General features: G+C 48.0%; 1 protein-coding gene across 1 annotated transcript in view; it reads right to left on the bottom strand.

Annotated features, from left to right (window-relative positions):
- Nucleotides 1-19,617, bottom strand: part of LOC134615541 (microsomal glutathione S-transferase 2-like) — a 107,401-nt gene that overhangs the window by 47,118 nt on the left and 40,666 nt on the right. The window lies entirely within an intron of this gene.

Raw genomic sequence — 19,617 nt, 5'->3', positions numbered from 1 at the left:
CCCGCAACAAATTGAGGGCGGAGTGCCCTAGGCCTGTGGTGCCCAACAAGGTTTGTGACACCCCAGAGGTTGATCCCAAAATGACCCAGTTCCTCGCTAAAATGGGCTGGAATCCCCGTAAAGGACTGGAGTCCGCTTTGAAGTCCTGCCAGGACAAACACCTGGACATATTCGGACCGTTGGCCAAATTATTTGACTTGGCGGAAGACGCCAGAGCGGAAAACCGCATGGTCGACCCTGAAGACCTTAGAGGTTGGGTCCAGAGAGCAATTTGTATTGCTGGGAGTGTAAATACCTCCCTATCTATAGAAAGGCGTAAGGCCATATTATTTAAAATTGAACCCAAACTAGCCAACCTCGCTATTACGGAAGCGGGCAAAGACGCCCAAGGACTCCTCTTCGGAGATTCCTTCATTAAAGATTTAGGGCGCTTTGTGGGAGCATTCACGGCTTTAGACAAGGACCAAGCCTCCATGAGGCGAGTATTCCAGGGGCGGGTCTCTACCAGGGCCGGCAGACTCAGGAGCCGTCTGTCCGGCCGCAACTACCCCCAATCCCGTGGCACGGGAAGAGGCTCCTTTCAACATCATAGCCAGTACCAAGATGCCTCCCGCCCCATGTTTTTTCCATCCCGCGGACGTCCATTGCGATCCAGAGGCCTCCGGGGTAACCCAAGCTCAAGACGACCATACGGTGAGTTACCTCATACCACCCATTTCTTCTCCGGGTTACGTAGGGGGCAGACTATTCCCAGCCTGGTCACAAATCACTTCAGAGCCCTGGGTACTGAACACTGTTCGGGGTTACAATATAGAACTCACCAGCCACCCCATACACATTCCCCCTCCTCGACCGATCCGCTTTTCCCTCCAGGATCGCGGATGGATCGACGAGGAACTCTCTACCCTCTTGCTCAAAGGGGCTATAGAACTAGCACCCCCCAACCCCGCAGGGGTACTAAGCAATATCTTCCTAGTGGAAAAGAAAGGCGGCCAATTGAGGCCAGTCATAAATTTGCGCCCCCTCAATGCCGTAGTCAGGTACCGCCATTTCAAGATGGAGGGTATTCACCTGCTAAGGGATCTCCTCCTCCACGGAAACTGGCTAGTGAAGCTAGACTTAAAAGACACCTACCTGACAGTGCCGATAGCGGCGGCATCTCGGGACCTCCTACGCTTTTACTGGCGGCACGAGACATGGCGGTTCACCTGCTTGCCCTTTGGCCTATCTTCAGCCCCGTGGTGTTTCACGAAACTCCTACGGCCTGTTATGGCCTGGCTACGCAGTCGAGGAGTTTGACTAATCGTCTACCTAGACGATATTCTCCTCATGGCTCAGGAGCGTTCCACCCTCCTCACACATCTACGGCTAGCCATAAACCTCCTGGCACGCTTAGGTTTCATAATCAACTGGGAGAAGTCATGCCTGACCCCCGCCACCCGTTTGGAATTCCTAGGATTCCAAGTGGATTCGGGGGCAGCAACGCTGAGCCTCCCGATGTCCAAAATTCGATCCATCCGCAAAGAGTTACGCAGGGCCCTTATCCGGCCCCAGCTCACCTTACACCAACTGGCACGCCTCATAGGCCTGCTGGCCTCCTCAATCCAGGCCGTGTTCCCGGGCCCTCTCCACTACCGAGCGCTACAGCGCTTAAAGATCGCTCACCTAAGAGCCGGGGCATCCTACGCGGATCTGGCATCATTGGACAGCGAGACGAAAGACGAGCTGCGATGGTGGATTCTCAACCTGTCCGCATGGAATGGCAAAGCCATCTTCGGCTCAATGGCAGAATTCACGATCGACTCGGATGCGAGTCTACACGGCTGGGGAGCCCACTGCGAGGGAGTCTCCACGGGGGGCCGTTGGTCGGAGTCCGAATCCCGACTACACATCAATGCCCTGGAACTTCTGGCAGGCTCCTTCGCCATCCGCAGCTTCGCCAAGGACCGTGCCCCATCATGCATTCGGCTCCGCATGGACAATGTTTCGGCGGTGAGATATGTCAACCACCTGGGTGGTACACAGTCGGCAGTCCTGGCCAGATTGGCGAAAGACTTTTGGGAATTCTGCCTGGAGCGGAACCTGATGGTCTACGCGGAGTACCTACCTGGTCTGCACAACATTCAGGCGGACTGGGGTTCGCGTTCTCTCAGACACCAGCGACTGGAGATTGGCCAGGAAGGTGTTCTCTGATATATCATATCTCTGGGGACCATTTACCATAGACCTTTTCGCCTCCCGGCTCAACGCCCAACTCCCACGCTTCTTCAGCTGGAGGCCGGACCCAATGGCGGAGGCAGTGGATGCCTTCCTACAAGAGTGGAAGGGAGGCCTCCTTTATGCCTTTCCCCCGTTTTCCATGATCCCTCGCTCACTCCTGCAGGCCCGCAAGCACCGGGCGGAGCTGGTCATGGTCACCCCATTCTGGGAAACGCAGTCATGGTTTCCCCAAATGCTCGAGATGACGTTGGACTACCCTCGTCTCCTGCCGGGACACCACAACCTGCTGCAAGACCCGACGGGACGCTATCACCCCCTCCGGCTAGAAGGCTCTCTCCCACTTCTAGCATGGCGGATTTCCGGGGACCCTGGGAAGTCCAAGGAGTTTCGGACACGACTAGACACTTATTGGCAGCAGCATGGGCTCCCGGCACTAGACGGGCATATGGGTCAGCTTGGCGAGCTTGGGCTAGCTGGTGCATGGCTCGGAACGAGGATCCCGTTTCGGCCTCTGTAACAATAATCCTGCAGTTCCTGACGTCCCTCTTCGAAGCCGGTAGGACGATTAACCTTTACCGTTCCGCTATCTCAGCGATTCACCAAGGTTTCGAGGGCCGCCCCGCGGGACAACACCCCCTTGTGTGCCGACTCATCAAGGGTTCTAGATTCTCAAGACCGCCCAGGCCCCGCTACTCCACGACCTGGGACGTATCAGTTGTATTGGCTTTCCTCTCATCCTGGCCCGCTAACGCAGGACTCTCTCTCAAACAGCTGTCTGCCAAATTAGTTTGCCTGCTCTGCCTCATCTCATGCAAGAGAGTCTCGGATGTTAGTGCACTCGACTTCGATGCCAAGTCATATACCCCGGACGGGGTAACTTAACATCAGCAGGCGGACTAAGACTTCCATCTCAGCGGTATCATACCCTAGTTTCCCTGCCTCCCCTTCACTATGCCCGGTGTCCTGCCTTCGCGAATACGAAACTCGCACCGAACCACACCGCTCTACCGTCTCTCCTCAGTTGTTTTTATCTTTCCGCCCTCCTTTTCATCCAGTTTCTAGCACTACCTTGTCACGCTGGGTGAAATGGCTGCTAGCCCAAGCAGGCATCGATACTACGGTATTTGGTGCCCATTCAGTACGGGGGGCATCAGCCTCCTCCATGATGTCGGCAGGCGCACGCTTAGAAGACATTATGAGGACAGCTGACTGGTCTAGGGAGTCTACTTTCCGAGAATTCTACTTTCGGCCGGCCCCACATACATTCGCTGCGGTAATGGACCAGCTTTAAACTTGCAATATGAGCCTCCGTGTCTTGTTATAAAATTACATGATTTTGCTATTACATGACGAAAAGTCATGATTTTATTAAAGACACGGAGGCGAGTATTGTCCCACCCTTTTTGGTTGCTCTTACACACTGGTAACAATATTTTCCCCCCCCAGAATTACTCATACCACGACACACCGCATAGTATGGTTTCAATACGGTAAGTGGGGCCATCCTTGGACATTGTTGTTTCAATAATACTAGATATATCTATTGTTTTGTGGGACTGTACATATGGGGGTCTTTGTCCTCACTGGTTAACCTTGAAACTAGTTGCAAGTATCGACTTTAACCTATTGGCTCCTGTTCCTTTATATCTTCACAGCTTAATCCAGCAAGACAGCAAGCAATGGTCCGTCTTGTCGGTCTCTTCCCGCTGTTCTCCATCGGTCCTATGGATTTTACGGTCAAGCTTCCCAGTTGTTGATGTTCTACCTTCTTTGGTTTTATGTTTTGCCTTGGGACTTTATTCTCACTACTCTCGTTATGGACATTTTCCTTGGTCGCATCTGCAGAAAGAGGGAAATGGAAGGGAAGCGCTGCCTGTTATACTGGGACCTGAGCGGGGAGGGGCCTATGTTATCACATGTTCATTCTGTTTGTTTCCTTTGCTGCTATTGGTGAACAGTAAAGAAAGGGATATGCAATACTCGCCTCCGTGTCTTTAATAAAATCATGACTTTTCGTCATGTAATAGCAAAATCATGTAATTATCACAGGCAGGAAAATACACCGTTTCATTCAATATTCATAACTTCCCAACCATACATGCAATTTCCATAAAAGTTACATATTCTAAACCAGCATAATCAGTATGCAAACATATAAAAAAAAATCATGCAACTTGGTCCAGTGGTTTAACCCCTTAAGGACACATGACATGTGTGACACGTCATGATTCCCTTTTATTCCAGAAGTTTGGTCCTTAAGGGGTTAAAGATAGATGGAAGTCCTATTTGACCGACTGCAAGCATGGCTTTCATGCCCAAAACAGTTCCACAGATTTAGGCTGTGCAGCCGGTCAATTTTCTCCTCTATCCTGGAGATAATTGGCTTAAGTAACTGTAGTAAACTCAATTATCTCCAGGTACAGAAAATAAGTCACAACTGCAACAAAACACATTAAAATACATAACTAATATTCTATAGAACTGAACCCCCACATCCCCAGATAGCTTGGACCTGAGCGCTCACTATAGCCGGGCAGCGCTCAGATCCCACGAACACAGTCAAATCAGCAAAGGCTGATGAGAAGCAGAGGAGGGACAAAGCATCCAGTTCCAAATGGTCTGGCAGTGTCCCTGGGACAACACCCTGCTGGAGAACAATGGGACAGGAAACGGGGGAGGGGAAGAGACACCTTCCCATGGACTCAAAGGGGCAGAAAAAGTGTCCCAAAATCCAATAAGCCCAAACAGACTTTTTAAATGGCAATACTTCCCAGGGGCCATAGTCACAAGGCAAGATGCTGGCAAGCAGGCCTCTCCAAAAGCCAGAGACAAAGGGCAGTTGGTCACATAAAAACCCAGTGACAAAAGGTAGTTTGGCACACCCTTATTCAGCTTCTAGCTCCCCTCCATCAGTAGTTGGCTCTATGGCCCACCCTGATAAGGCTCAGTACCTGGCACTGAAGCGCTCAGTCACTAATGCCATCAGGGCCAGCCTTAGGGGTGTGCGAGCTGTGCGGCCAGCATTATTAAAATATAATAACATTTTTTTAAAAAAAAAAACACACAACTGCAACATTGCGGCGGGGGCGGAGCATACCGTGTGGCGGGGTTGAGCTTCCCTGTGGCAGGGGCAGAGCTAAAAGGGTGGTGGGGCGGAGCTTAAAGTGCCAGTTAGCTGCTGCAGGGGAAGCAGGAAGAAGTCTCTGCTTCCCCAACAACCAGTCTTCAGAAGCTGCACTGCCTCCACTCCTCCATAATGAACAGAGGTAACTATGTGTGACTGTCTGACTGCGCCTGTGTGTGTGTGTGTGTGTGTGTGTATAGTGTCTGACTGCGCCTGTGTGTGTGTGTGTCTGACTGCGCCTGTGTGTGTGTGGCTGACTGCGCCTGTGTGTGTGTGGCTGACTGCGCCTGTGTGTGTGGGGCTGACTGCGCCTGTGTGTGTGGGGCTGACTGCGCCTGTGTGTGTGTGTGTGTGTGTGTGTGTGTGTGTGTGTGTGTGTGTGTGTGTGTGTGACTGTCTGCATGTAAGTAAGTAGGTGTGTGTAAGACTGTATGTGTGGTTGTATGTATGTTACGGTCTGTACCGGTGTGTGACTGTCTGCCTGTAATTGTGTGTGAGTGTGTTTATCTGCCTGTAACTGTATGTGTGTTATTGCCTGTACCTGTGTGTTTCTGCCTGATCCTATGTATGTGACTATCTGCATGTGGTGGATTTGACAGTGTATACGTATAACTGTGTGCACCTGATTTTTTTTGTTTTTAAATATTAATTTAATAAATCCCCTACACAATCACTGCACTCCTATACACACACACACACACACACACACACACACACTATACATGGATGACTGGAAGGGGAAGGGGGCAACGTGAAGATTGTTCGCACAGGGCGCCTAAAGGCCTAAGGCCGGCCTTGAATGCCATTATGTCCTCTGCCCTCTCTCAGGCCATCTCCCAGGCCTAACTCTCGCATCTCGCTGGACGCAGAAAGTTCGGGTCCAACAACGCGTCAGCCACGTTTTAGTTCGGACTCCTCGGAGTGCGCAACCAAGATGGGTATTGCCAAGCTAGGCATTTAACTCCCTCTGCCTCCAGAACCCCTATGACCTGTGTACCTGAGGTCACCCAAGACAGCGTGTCTCAATCACGCAGAAGAGCCCTTCCACGCTAGGCAGAAGGGGCACGGCGATGGAAATGTGCGACACCGACTCAGAAATTGCGTCTAGTGACAAGGCTGGTATCAAGTCCTCGAGTGACTGATAATTCATCTTTTGAGCAGGGCCTTGACCTTTTGACCGCCACTCAGCTGGGGGCTGCTGTGAGTGGATCTCGGAGTGATACCCCAGCTACCATGGGTTCCACTTTCCTGGATCCGTCGGGAGAACCTATGTTCGACCCGGATGATCTCCATTATCTGAAGTTGGACGAGTGGCTCCCAGCGGAACATGGCACGTTACCTGGAGACCTGGGTACGGTGCCCCTTCAGCAAGGCGGCCTGGAGTAAACTCAGGACTGAATGCCCATGGCCTTTGGTGCCCAATAAAGTCTGTGAGATCCCGGTCGTTGACCCTAAAATGACCCAGTTCCATACCAAATTGGGATGGAACCCCCGTAAGGGTTTGGATTCGGCACTTAAGTCGTGCCAAGATAAACATCTGTACATATTTGGTGCCTTGGCTAAGCTCTTTGACCTGGCAAAAGACGCCAAAGCTGAGAACAGACAGGTTGACCCGGAAGAACTCCGCGGTTTGGTGCAGAGGGCTATCTACATTGCATTCTATATACAGGGAAGTATTGTGTTAATACTTCCCTGTCTGTAGAACGGCGCAAGGCTATTCTCTTTAAAATAAATAGAGCCCAAACTTGCCAATCTCGCACTCACAGAGGTGGGCAAGGATGCCAAGGGCCTTCTATTAGGGGACTCCTTTATCAAAGACCTGGGGCGTTTGGTAGGGGCTTTTACACCCTTGAAAAAGCCCAATCCTCCATGAAGAGGGCATTTCAGGGGCGGGTCTCTACCAGGGCCGGCAGATTCAGAGGTCTTCTGCCCAGCCATAACTACTACCGTACCCAGGGACCCCCCTATCAGGAGGCAAGAGACCAGTCCCCCTTCTTACCTTCACGTGGAAGACCATGGCGGTCAAGGTTTCAGAGGGAACTCAAGCTCCAGATGCCCTTACGGTAAGCTTACATCTACCTCATATTTCTGCTCAGGTTTGTGTAGGGGGCAAACTTTTTCCCTGCCTGATCAGCCATCAACTCCGGTGCTTGGGTCCTATACACCATTCGGGGGTCTCCATATAGATGCATTGCCACTCCAGCATGCCTTGCCACATTCCTCATTGTCACATTCCTCCATCTCGCCCAATCTCATTCTCCCCATGAGATCGCGAGTTAATAGACGTGGACTTGTCGGCCCTTCACGGGTAGGAGGCAATAGAACTGGCACCCACAGCACCTGCCGGGGTCCTCAGCATCATTTTCTTGGTGGGAAAGAAAGGTGGCCAGATGCGCCCCATTATCAATCTACATCCCCTCAACACCTTGGTGCACTACCGCCACTTCAAGATGGAAGGCACCTACCTTCTGCGGGACCTGCTCCTTCGCAACGACTGGATGGCAAAACTGGATCTGAAGATGCAGACTTGATGGTCTCAGTGGCCCAGATGTCCAGGGACTTATTGTATTTTCTTTGGAAGCACAACACTTAGCGCTTTACATGTCTTCAAGATGCATGGAGTTCCTCGGTTTCACTGTGGACTCAGAAGCAGAATTGCGGAGCCTTCCAACGTCCAATATTCGGACCATCCTCAAGGAGTTGCGTCACGCACTGTCATACCCGCAGCTCATGCTACACCATCTGGCGAGAATGCCTGCAGGCATTCTCAATCCAAGCTGGACAACGAGACGCGGGACAAATTGAATTGATGGATCCACAACTTCTCTGCCTCTGTTCACAATCGTAGGTAACTGTGGACTCATACGCGAGTCTCCACAGCTGGGATGCCCACTGCAACAACGGGACTACAGACGAACGTTGGTAAGAGAACAAGGCCCGTCTCCACATCAACGCTGTGGATCTTCTGGCCAGTTCCCTTGCGCATGGACAACGTCTTGGCAGTCCTATACGTCAATCACATGGGTGGCACCCAATCAGCGGTTCTGGCTCGTCTAACTAATTACTTTTGGATGTATTGCTTGGGCAAAGACTCGGTGGTCCAGGCAGAATACCTTTCAGGGTCTCCACAACACCATCGCGGACTGGAGTTCGCTCTATATTTCAGACAGCTGCGACTGGAGATTGGACGTGGGGGTGTTCTCCGCTATCTCATCTTTTTGGGGACCTTTTTACCCCATCTACCTTTTTGCATCCCTACTCAACGGTTCTACAGCTGGTGCCTGGACCCGGCTGTGGAAGCAGTGGCCGCTTTCCTGCAGGTCATGCTCCCTCGGGTCCTCCTCCAGGTTCGCCACCAACAGGCCAAATTGATCCTGCTGGCTCTGTTTTGGGAGACTCCGTCCTGGTTCCCGCAGCTGCTGGAGCTTGCCGTGGATTTTCTTTTTCTAGATCTGACGGGTCTGCGGCATACACTTCTGCTTGACGTATTCCTCCTGCTACTTGCGTGGCGGATTTCCGGGGTCCCTGGGATGTCCTGGGGGTTTCGGAGGCAACATGATGCCTCCTGGCAGTTGCATGGGCTCCCGGTACTAGACGGTCATATGAGACAGCTTGACGAGCTTTCACTGGCTGGTGCTTGGCTAGTGACGTGGCTCTCATTTCAGCACCTGTGACTCCAATCCTTCAATTCCTTACATCATTATTGGAGTCTGGCCGTGCGTATCGCAGACCTAACCTTGCCCCAATTGTCGCCCAAGTTGGTCTCCTTCTTCTGCATCATTTCATGCAAGAGGGTTTCGAACGTTCACGCTCTGGTCTATGATGTGCAGTCTTTCTCACCGGACTGGATGACCTTTAACATCTCTAGGTTAACGAAGACGGCTATTTGGTTGGTATCGTATCCGACTTTTACAGCTTCGCTGACTTTGTATCCTGCTGCTTGATTGCCAGAATATGAACTTTGGACTAGTGCGCATCGCTCTATATCCTGTGTGGACACGTCAGTTTTTGGTGCCCACTTTTCCCAGGGGGCATAAGCCACTTCTATTGTGGCTTCAGGTGCACATCTGGAAGACGTGATGAGAACAGCGGACTAGTCGTGGGAATCCACATTTTTCCATTCCCTCACGTTTTTTCGGTGGTTGTTGGTCAGCTTTAAACTTGCAATATGAGCCTCCGAGGCTTGACATAAAATTACAGGATTTTGCCATTTCATGACGAAAAGTCATAATTTTATGAAAGACACAGATTCAGTATTGTCCCATTCTTATGAGTTTGTTTAACTTGTTTATCCATCCCTGCTGTTGTTGTCTCATATAGAGATTCCAGGGTATGGTAGGTGTTATTGTATTTATTTAGTGTTTTTTTCTGTACAAGTGCACTGGTTTGATTTTCATGTTTATGCACTGTGGGTTTTGCACTATTTGTAATATGACCTGATGCATGCGGGGTTCATGCTGGTTTGGCAATTGCAGTTTGGTTTTAGTACAGATTTAACCGTTGGGCTTAACCTGTTCTTTGAGTTTTCACAGCTTGATTTGGTGTTGCTCGATGGTCCTCACTTCTGCCCGGTAGGTTTTCGTTTAAGATGGCTGGATTCCGTTATCGTCTTAAAGTTGGTTTCCGGTTGAGAAGTTCCATGGACTGGCATTCACTGGACTTTGTTACCGTGTTTTCCAAATGTTGGGATTTTCTATTTGTTCCTGTTTTTGGTCTCTCCTCATGATGTGTCGCATTTCTTCAAAGAAAGAGGGAGGTTTAAAGGCGGTGCTTGGTGAACGACTATAAGTATTAGCACATTACGTGAGTAAAGTTGAACAGGTTCGGGGCAAAGTTTACAGAGAGGGACACAACCTTAATACAAGGATGAAGACTAGTGCCCCACTATGTCAAAAACCTTGCCAGTCACCACGGGGTGTAGGTTATATTCCTCTCAATGTAGTGAGTGAAGGATTCACTTCTGTTTTATCTTTTTGACTTTGTTGAACCCCAACGTAAGTGTAAAAAATACATAATGCAACTTATCAGCATAAGATCTCTAGTCCAAAGTTTATAGTTGCCTATATATTAGATATCATGTGTACACCATAAACGCACATGTAAGAAATGCGGAGTTTCCCAAAACTAGTCAGGGGAACCAATGGCAAGTTCAAGCAGATTTCTTGATTTCTCCACTTTTATAACTTTGATCTATTATTCCACTTTACAAAATAACACTTATGTGCTCACTCATCATGTTCTACATGAAATATATGACTACATTCTTCCACCCCTTTCCTGCTAAACATCACCACCTTGCTGCCTCACACAAGGAGTGATTACACAATTAGAAATCAAAGTGAGCATCTTGATTTGTTTTAGGAAGGGTTTGTAACTATTAGCTTAGGCTTCTGGGTTTTGTTTTTGTTTTTTTCTTTAAGAATATTACCTAACAGAAAATATTGTGAGTTGATATAGTTATAAAATGTCTGTCTCTTTCACTTTGTTACTTTGTATAAACCCTGGCCGTGACTGGAGGTTTGAAATTCAGAATTGCCTATGTCTGGGGTTGGGAAAGTCACAGCATACGAAAATCCATGGTGCCACTCAGACGGGGAGGACACTATTTTCATTCAGTTAACAGAATTTATACAATGCAGACTTTACTAGGACAAAGAAGTTGGCAAAAGTTCGGCCTCAGTATTACAACCTTCTCTCAAGTTCTCATTCTGCTTTAGCAATATCAATTTTTCCCCAGTCTGGAAACCAGTAATTACCGTATTTATCGGCGTATAACACGCACCGGCGTATAACACGCACCTCATTTTTAGAAAGAAATTCCAGGAAATTTCCCCCCCTCCCATAGTATTCCCCTCCCATAGTGTACTTCCCCCCCCCCCCTCCCCTCCCATAGTGTACTTTCCCCCCCCCTCCCATAGTGTACTTTCCTCCCCCCCTCCCATAGTGTACTTTCCTCCCCCCCTCCCATAGTGTACTTTCCTCCCCCCCTCCCATAGTGTACTTTCCTCCCCCTCCCATAGTGTACTTTCCTCCCCCTCCCATAGTGTACTTTCCTCCCCCTCCCATAGTGTACTTTCCTCCCCCTCCCATAGTGTACTTTCCTCCCCCTCCCCTAGTGTACTTTCCTCCCCCTCCCATAGTGTACTTTCCTCCCCCTCCCCTAGTGTACTTTCCTCCCCTAGTGTACTTTCCTCCCCCTCCCCTCCCATAGTGTACTTTCCTCCCCCTCCCCTCCCATAGTGTACTTTCCTCCCCCCCTAGTGTACTTTCCTCCCCCTCCCCTCCCATAGTGTACTTTCCTCCCCCTCCCCTCCCATAGTGTACTTTCCTCCCCCCCTAGTGTACTTTCCTCCCCCTCCCCTCCCATAGTGTACTTTCCTCCCCCTCCCCTCCCATAGTGTACTTTCCTCCCCCTCCCCTCCCATAGTGTACTTTCCTCCCCCTCCCCTCCCATAGTGTACTTTCCTCCCCCTCCCCTCCCATAGTGTACTTTCCTCCCCCTCCCCTCCCATAGTGTACTTTCCTCCCCCTCCCCTCCCATAGTGTACTTTCCTCCCCCTCCCCTCCCATAGTGTACTTTCCTCCCCCCCTAGTGTACTTTCCTCCCCCTCCCCTCCCATAGTGTACTTTCCTCCCCCTCCCCTCCCATAGTGTACTTTCCTCCCCCTCCCCTCCCATAGTGTACTTTCCTCCCCCTCCCCTCCCATAGTGTACTTTCCTCCCCCTCCCCTCCCATAGTGCACTTTCCTCCCCCTCCCCTCCCATAGTGCACCTCCCCCTCCCCTCCCATAGTGCACTTCCCCCTCCCCTCCCATAGTGCACTTCCCCCTCCCCTCCCATAGTGCACTTCCCCCTCCCCTCCCATAGTGCACTTCCCCCTCCCCTCCCATAGTGCACTTCCCCCTCCCCTCCCATAGTGCACTTCCCCCTCCCCTCCCATAGTGCACTTCCCCCTCCCCTCCCATAGTGTACTTCCCCCTCCCCTCCCATAGTGTACTTCCCCTCCCATAGTGGTCTTTCCTCCCCTTCCCCTCCCATAGTGTACTTTCCTCCCCTTCCCCTCCCATAGTGTACTTTCCTCCCCTTCCCCTCCCATAGTGTACTTTCCTCCCCTTCCCCTCCCATAGTGTACTTTCCTCCCCTTCCCCTCCCATAGTGTACTTTCCTCCCCCTCCCCTCCCCTCCCATAATTACTTACCTGTCCTGAAGCGTGGGCCGGCTTCACAGCGCGCACCGCGGTACAGGAACTTTAATTTAAGGTTCCGGTTTCCGGCGGGACTGAAAGGAAGTGTGCACACTATTGTGCACACTTCCTTTCAGTCCCGCCGGAAACCGGAACCTGAAATTAAAGTTCCTGTACCGCGGTGCGCGCTGTGAAGCCGGCCCACGCTTCAGGACAGGTAAGTAATTATGGGATATCGGCGTATAACACGCACCCACGATTTTTCCCCTATTTTCAGGGGAAAAAAGTGCGTGTTATACGCCGATAAATACGGTAGCTGAGAAGCATGGATTGACACTCTATGCCAATGAATTCTATCCAAATATGGATGGAATTGATATTGCTCATGCAGAAGTAGGAATTTCCACTTTAGTCTTATGTAGTGAAATTAGTATTTCATAAAAATAGAATCTCATATTGACTGTGTTGGCATTTCACTGAAATTCCAACCCAGTCAAGAGATATACTGAGAGAGTAGGGACTACTTTGCCTCTGTATATTTCCTACATTATTTCTTGACACTGGGCGGAGCTACTACTGTTCAGAAGTGCCAAACTGTGGACCTCCATAGACCTCAATGGTGTACTTTTGTGAATTGAGAAAGTTTAGCAGTAACAGCAGGTCATGGTGCTTTAGTGTCAGGAGCTGAGGGGACTCACCAGGAAAATATAGCAGCTTATGAGGGACAGGCTCAAATAACAAGAATTCACCTTTGCCTGCCCCCCAGCCACTGGATGCCCAGCTCACTGACAGGGGTCTTTGCAAAGTCCTCAAACTGTGACAGTGCCCCTTTACTAAAACAGTTGGTGTGTATAAATAATGCCCCTGCAGTCTCACTGCTCAATCCTCTGCGGTTTAAGAGCTATATCAATTTTGTTTCTGTTTACGCAACCCTAGTCACACCTTCCCTGGCTGTGAGTCACACAGCCTGCATAAAAAAAAAAAAAAAAAGGTTCATTTTCTGTCAGATGTAACTTGCTTTAGAGGTTTTTATCTCCAGCTCTTTAAATTGAGCTTTAATAACACACAGTTCTAGAGCTCTTGCAAGCTCTAGAAGGCTATTAACAGAGAAGGATGAAAGGAAACCAAGTGTATTTAAACCTCCTTCTGTAGTTTCCTCCCGAACCACCAGAGCCTAGTGTATATAGCTCTCCGTTTGGTAGTTGAAATAGACGAAATCCATACGAAATACAAATAGCTTTCCAAGATAATTCCCTTAGTAAAACATACGTATCACCAAACATCAGCCGAAGTCAAGAAGAAGGGTACAAAATGAACTGTCTTTAATTACCACACACCGGCTTTTACGCAAGTCCCCATGCAAGCGGACATCCCACAGGGAGGGACAAAATATAACCAATCACATACAGTAAAAGCATAAAAACACACCCAGCACAAACATACAATTCCCTCCCCTAGCCCTGGAGATAATCAAGTCTGATAAAGTAATAACTTGATTATCTCCAGGCAGAAAGATCACTATTTTCCCCAATATCTGGAACACCCCTTTATACATGAGGTATCCCCACAAATAATATGTCCCCTCATAGCCCCGATCTGGGTGACTAACGTATTCAAATTTCACCCAGATCGGTTCAGGGGTTCTCAAAAACTATGTAAGCCCTCAGTGACCGGTTCACCGTGGGTGGGCTGCCCAAAATAGTTCCACAAGTTTGGGTGGTTTTGCCGGTCAATTCAGTAAAGGGAGAAAAGCAAATAAAAGTAACGAATGGATTCCCCTGGCTCCTAGCAACGATTGTTCCCCTCATTCGAATGCACAACCGTACCGAATAGCGCTCTTCTAGCTAATCGGTACATATAGATCCAGCGTTCGTATGTTTGAGACCGGTGTTCGGGAAGTCGAGTGTCCGATTTTAGTTCCAGACACTCGACGACCAAGTCCCGCTGCCTTTGTTCGATTGAAAAGCGATGGCCGCGGTTTTCTCAGCCACGTGGCGTTCGGTAGTACGAACGCTGGTCGCACACGTAGAGGGTTTAATTGACGCAGGCTTTGAAGTTAAATGAGCCAGGGTGGTCTTTGTTCGGTAGTTCCATCTACCGAAGGGAAAATGAAGAAATAACGAATAAAAGGGTAATTTCTTCACAAAGGAGATAATACATTCTGGAATAAACAGAAATTGCAATACATGAACCTAGAATATCTAGGTTCTTTTTCAGGAAGTGTTTAGGGAGGCTGTGCAAGTCACATTCAAGAAGTTATGACTAGGGCTATATAAACATAACAATGTAACTCCTAAATGGCAGAGGCATGATCCATACGTCCACATGGCTTCATTAAAAGTATAACACACTGCCCAAATGGATAAAAAAAAAAAGTTAAAGAAAGAGACTACAATAACTTAAGTAGATATATCCCCTAATGAATGTGCATTAATTTTTCATGCATATATTAATTGGGCCTATATCTTAAAAGATCTTTTGACCACCTCACGGCACTGGTGAGGGGCACTATAAAATCGTATGATAAGGTTTGGGACTTGTGGACAGCAGGGGACTGGGAGGACTAAGATTAAGATTAGGGGGGAAGCTCCTCACGCCGTGAATACAAATAGAACTTAGCTGAACTTCTTTCTGAGCTCCGATTTTTACAATGGGGGGGGTGGGGGGCGGGGACTACTCCCTATTCCACCCCTCCCCCTTCTTTTCCATTTTCCTTTTTGTAACCTATAAATATGAGCTATCACCGCCGATGGGGTGAGACCACGACCGCCCATTTATGGCAGTCAGAGGAAAAGGTCCAAACCATAGGGCTCACTCCACGATGGTTACATTTTTTTTTTTATAAAGTAGCCAAAGGTTACTCAGTTGGTTTGTTATAATATAATGAAGAAAAAAAATAATTATGTCATCAATAAGCAATCTACACATCACATAGCGACAAGGGTAATAATACTGAGCAATGGAAAATGGCTTGTTACCTAAGTTGTGAAAAGCAAATAACATAATGTATAACCCGTTATGACTCTATTGCACTGACATACCAAAAATAAAGAATTAAAAAAAAAATCTAATTTTTTTTTCTTGAGCTGCAGCCTTAACAAGCCCTCTCCTTTTTTAATGAGAAGCCTCTGAATTGGTGCCCAAGTGCACGCGTGCCCTGTCTAATGCACACGTGAGTAGAGCCTGCCTGCCGGCCAAACCTCTCTGGCTGTTCTGTTTGATTGACAGTGTAGCGGAGCTCCAGCTGGGTACCTCCGCCAAGTACCGCTTCCTAGCTGGAACAGGGACCAACCGCAGCACTTCTGCCCACAGTCGCCGTGGCTTGACTGGGGTCCTGGAACTGCTCCTTCCTGGAGCAGAATGGGGCATTCACTCTAGATATCCCCAGGCTCCGGACAACACTCAGTCCTGAGAACTCTAGTCCTTACAAGGACTTTCCTCGTTGAATCCCCTGCAAGCTGGAACAGCAGACACAGGAGTAAATCTTTTTTTCCCTCCAATAACAGGACGATACACAATTTTGGAGTGTAAGCTGAAATCCGTTTAATGGCAGCCACAAAGGCCTTATATGCAGGTACCCATGCAAGGGGAACTCACCCCTGGAATCACCCCTGGACCTTGTGGGGGACTGCAGCACAAAGTCACCGACCAAGGTGTTACATAAATGACACTCCCATACATAATAAAATAATCCCTCCTCTGTGCATGGGAGATAATTGGATCAGGAACTGTACTAATCTAACCCAATTATCTCCAAGCACAGAAAAAACATGTAATACAACAACACCCCAAAAGTACTCCAAAAACAAAAAGGAAACCGCACAAAAGTAATATCCCCTGATAGCCCCGAACTGTGGGACCAACATATCCAAAAATCACCCAGGTCGGTTCAGGATTTGAATGACTGTGCACATGGTCCTATGCACAAAACAGTTTTAACAAAATCACAAAATCAGTGATAACAGTTGGTCAAGTTTGGTAGTCTTTTACAGGTTTCCCTGCAGGGCTCATAGTCTCGGCAGGAGGCTGGCAAGCAAGCTCCTCCAGGAGCTCGTGGCAAACTCACGCGGGAAGGGGAGTTTGTCACAGACAGCATGGGGGGCTGTTTCATTGTTAATTTATAAAAATGCAGATTTCTCACAGAAACCAGCACTTTTATAAACTGGGGTTAAACTAAAATACTCCTTACCCATGAAGCCGTAGTGGAGTGGTCATTTAAATTAAAGTTGTTTTGCTGCCTACAGTGTCCCTTTAACGAACATGTGAGTCAGAGAGACTGCAGCTGAAGTGTCCACAAAGACAGATTGATAATTTACGTATACTCCCCATCTCATGTTTACACAACCATGTAGTTTTACTATAAAATCGCAAACTAGAATATTGTAAGCCAGGATTTACTTTCCATAATTCTGCACGTTACCATGTCTACGGTTAATCCTTAAAACACACACACAAACTCTGCTTTTTTTTTCCTGTCCTCTATCTAGACTTCTTGGCATACGCCTGCTCACATTGACCTGGTACTTGACCTGATCTTCTAATTCACAGCTAGCCCAGTGTGATACTGAAATGCTATCTTCCCCTCTCTCCATTTCCTCCACTTTTGATTTGTGCTCTGAAACTGAACTGTTGCATTATTGTATTTTTTGTGGTTAGTGTTGTGGCTAAAAGCCAAGGTTTACACTTTGTGGGGTGCATCATTCCTCTGAGAATCAACACATAAAATGCCTGCTTCGTCTTCTAGCTTTGCGGTCAAAGTGGAAGACTGCCTGTAACATGCCTCAGGATGATTTTTCTTTTTTTAGAATCCTCCTTTGGTACCTTGAGTGTCCCTTGAACTAAATATTACCAAAGACGCTCATTGCAGTCCTCAATCTGACCAGTCTATGAAGGGCCATCTTTAACGAGGCGCAAACAGGACAGCTGATCCAGGTCAATTTACTCCTGGGGGGCCCAAGGCAGCTTTGCCGTGGTCCCTGCTGCCCTCAACAATCTCTTTTTATCCCCCATGGGCCTGCAGGTGCAGACTGGCACCCACACACTAAGGAGGCCCATGCACTTAGGCACCACACTGCCTCCAGGGAAATCACCCTCCAGCAAAAGGTAGAAAAATGGAGGGTGGGTTTACAAATGTAAATGTTGCATGTATGTCAGTAGGTGTGAGGTGTGTAAATCTGTGAGTCTGCATGTGTGTCCGTGTGTGTATCTGCATGTGTCTATATTTGCATTTGTGTCGGTCAGTGTGTATATCTGTTTATCTGCAGGTGTTTCAGTGTAGGTGTGTGTGTGGCAGTATATGTGCCTACACATTAGCATTCAAATGCAAACACTACACACAAAATACACTCCTGCATTCAAACATCAACATAACATACAAACACAACTCTGTGTTAAACACCAAAATTATATATAAAAACACACCTCTTCATTAAAAAAAAAAACAACACACTACTCATAAATGCATGATTGCATTCAAACGCCAACACCACATACAAACAGACCCCTACATTCACACAAACCTACTCCATACAAAAACATGCTTATATTCAAACACTGCTCAGTGCTACATACAACCCTGCATGCATGTGAAAATGTTAGAGCCCCAGCTGTCAAAGCATTGTTGGAGTTGCACGACAGATAGAGATCAACCTTTTGGCCACCCTTGGAATAGTTCCGTCACTGTGTTGGCGTGAAGGGTGTGATTGCATGCCAGCAAGTGGGGACAAGGTGCAGGGGCCCGAAGGAAATGCTTGCCCAGTGTCCAATCATTATTAAAAATGGTTCTGGGTCTATGTCTCTTCCTATCTAGGACATAAATCACAATGAGAGTAGTGGCTTTTTGGTTTCCCGAAAAATATGTTCAAATTGAAAGTATTTCTTGCCCCAAAAAAAGGAATACTCCAAGCACGCTATAAACTAGTGTGCTGTAGTGGTTACGGTGCCAGGAATTCCCCCCCCTCCCTTCCTCCCCCCATTGTAAGGTAACCAGTTTAAAGGGGGTTTGACTATATATATGCAAACTGGGATATATGTGGATACAAGTTCTTGTAACATAGGAAACTCACATTTGTGCGTAATATTGAGTATATTGGCAGTGTTGGTTAATTCATAAGGGATAGGAAAGACTAAGGGCAAGATACCTTACTAGCCACACTGGGGGTTAATATTAAAATGCTGTTTTGGGCAAAAGGTGACCGATTTCATGGATAGCAATGAATATTCCTGCGGAAATCTCTACTTTCAGATCTTCCAAATGAAAACATTAAAGGAACAAAAAAACTACAATCTTTAAGCATTTCCAAGGCATACTATGTTCCTTTGCTATAGTCTTTTATGATGTAGGTACTGGGTAGGACATATAAGAAATCTAAATATAACACGTATCCAGGTTGTTTCAAATGCATTTGCATTGTGGCTTTTAACATATAATATCACCAAAGATTTAATAAATAACAGAGGGTTTTGTATATTAACTTGCTTTAACATTTATAATCTGCAGACCTGCACAGTTGAAATAGTTTTCAATGTTGGGCTTACTTTTCATAGGTTAACCACAGAGCCAAAACAGGAACACATTAGATGTGGAAGTGAGATGGTCTTCTGTAGAGCTCTGTGAGAGACTGAGCCCCTGTCAGGGTACCTGTGGTCTCTACCTCCGAAAGAGGTAGAGACTTAGCTGTTCCTCCATCCAGACGGTCTGATGGCTCCCTTCCCCGCGGTCTATCCGGTCATGCTAGGCCGGCCGCGAGGGAGTGACTGCCTTTTACAGCATCTAGGCAGGAAGTTCTCATCAGGACACTCCTCCGGAACGACCTGTCACTCAATTGCTGCAGGACCAATCAGGACGCCTCGGAGGCGTGGTTACTGCTCTGAACAGGGTATTTAACAGAGCTTCTTTCATTAGCTCATTGCCCTGTCGTGGTTCTAGCTTGTTCTAGTCACTCAGTGCTTGTGTATTCTATTATCCCTTTTGGTTTTGACCCGGCTTGTTTACCTTACTCTGCTTATCTCTGTTACCCTTGATTCGGCTTGTCTCTCGCTTACCTGTCTTCTGTTACCCTCGACCTCGGCTTGTCTTTGACCATTCTAT

This window comes from Pelobates fuscus, chromosome 6, assembly GCF_036172605.1.
Source record: "Pelobates fuscus isolate aPelFus1 chromosome 6, aPelFus1.pri, whole genome shotgun sequence".
Taxonomy (NCBI): Eukaryota; Metazoa; Chordata; class Amphibia; order Anura; family Pelobatidae; genus Pelobates; species Pelobates fuscus.
Note: the sequence above shows the minus strand (reverse complement) of the source record. Positions and strands in the feature narration are given on the sequence as shown.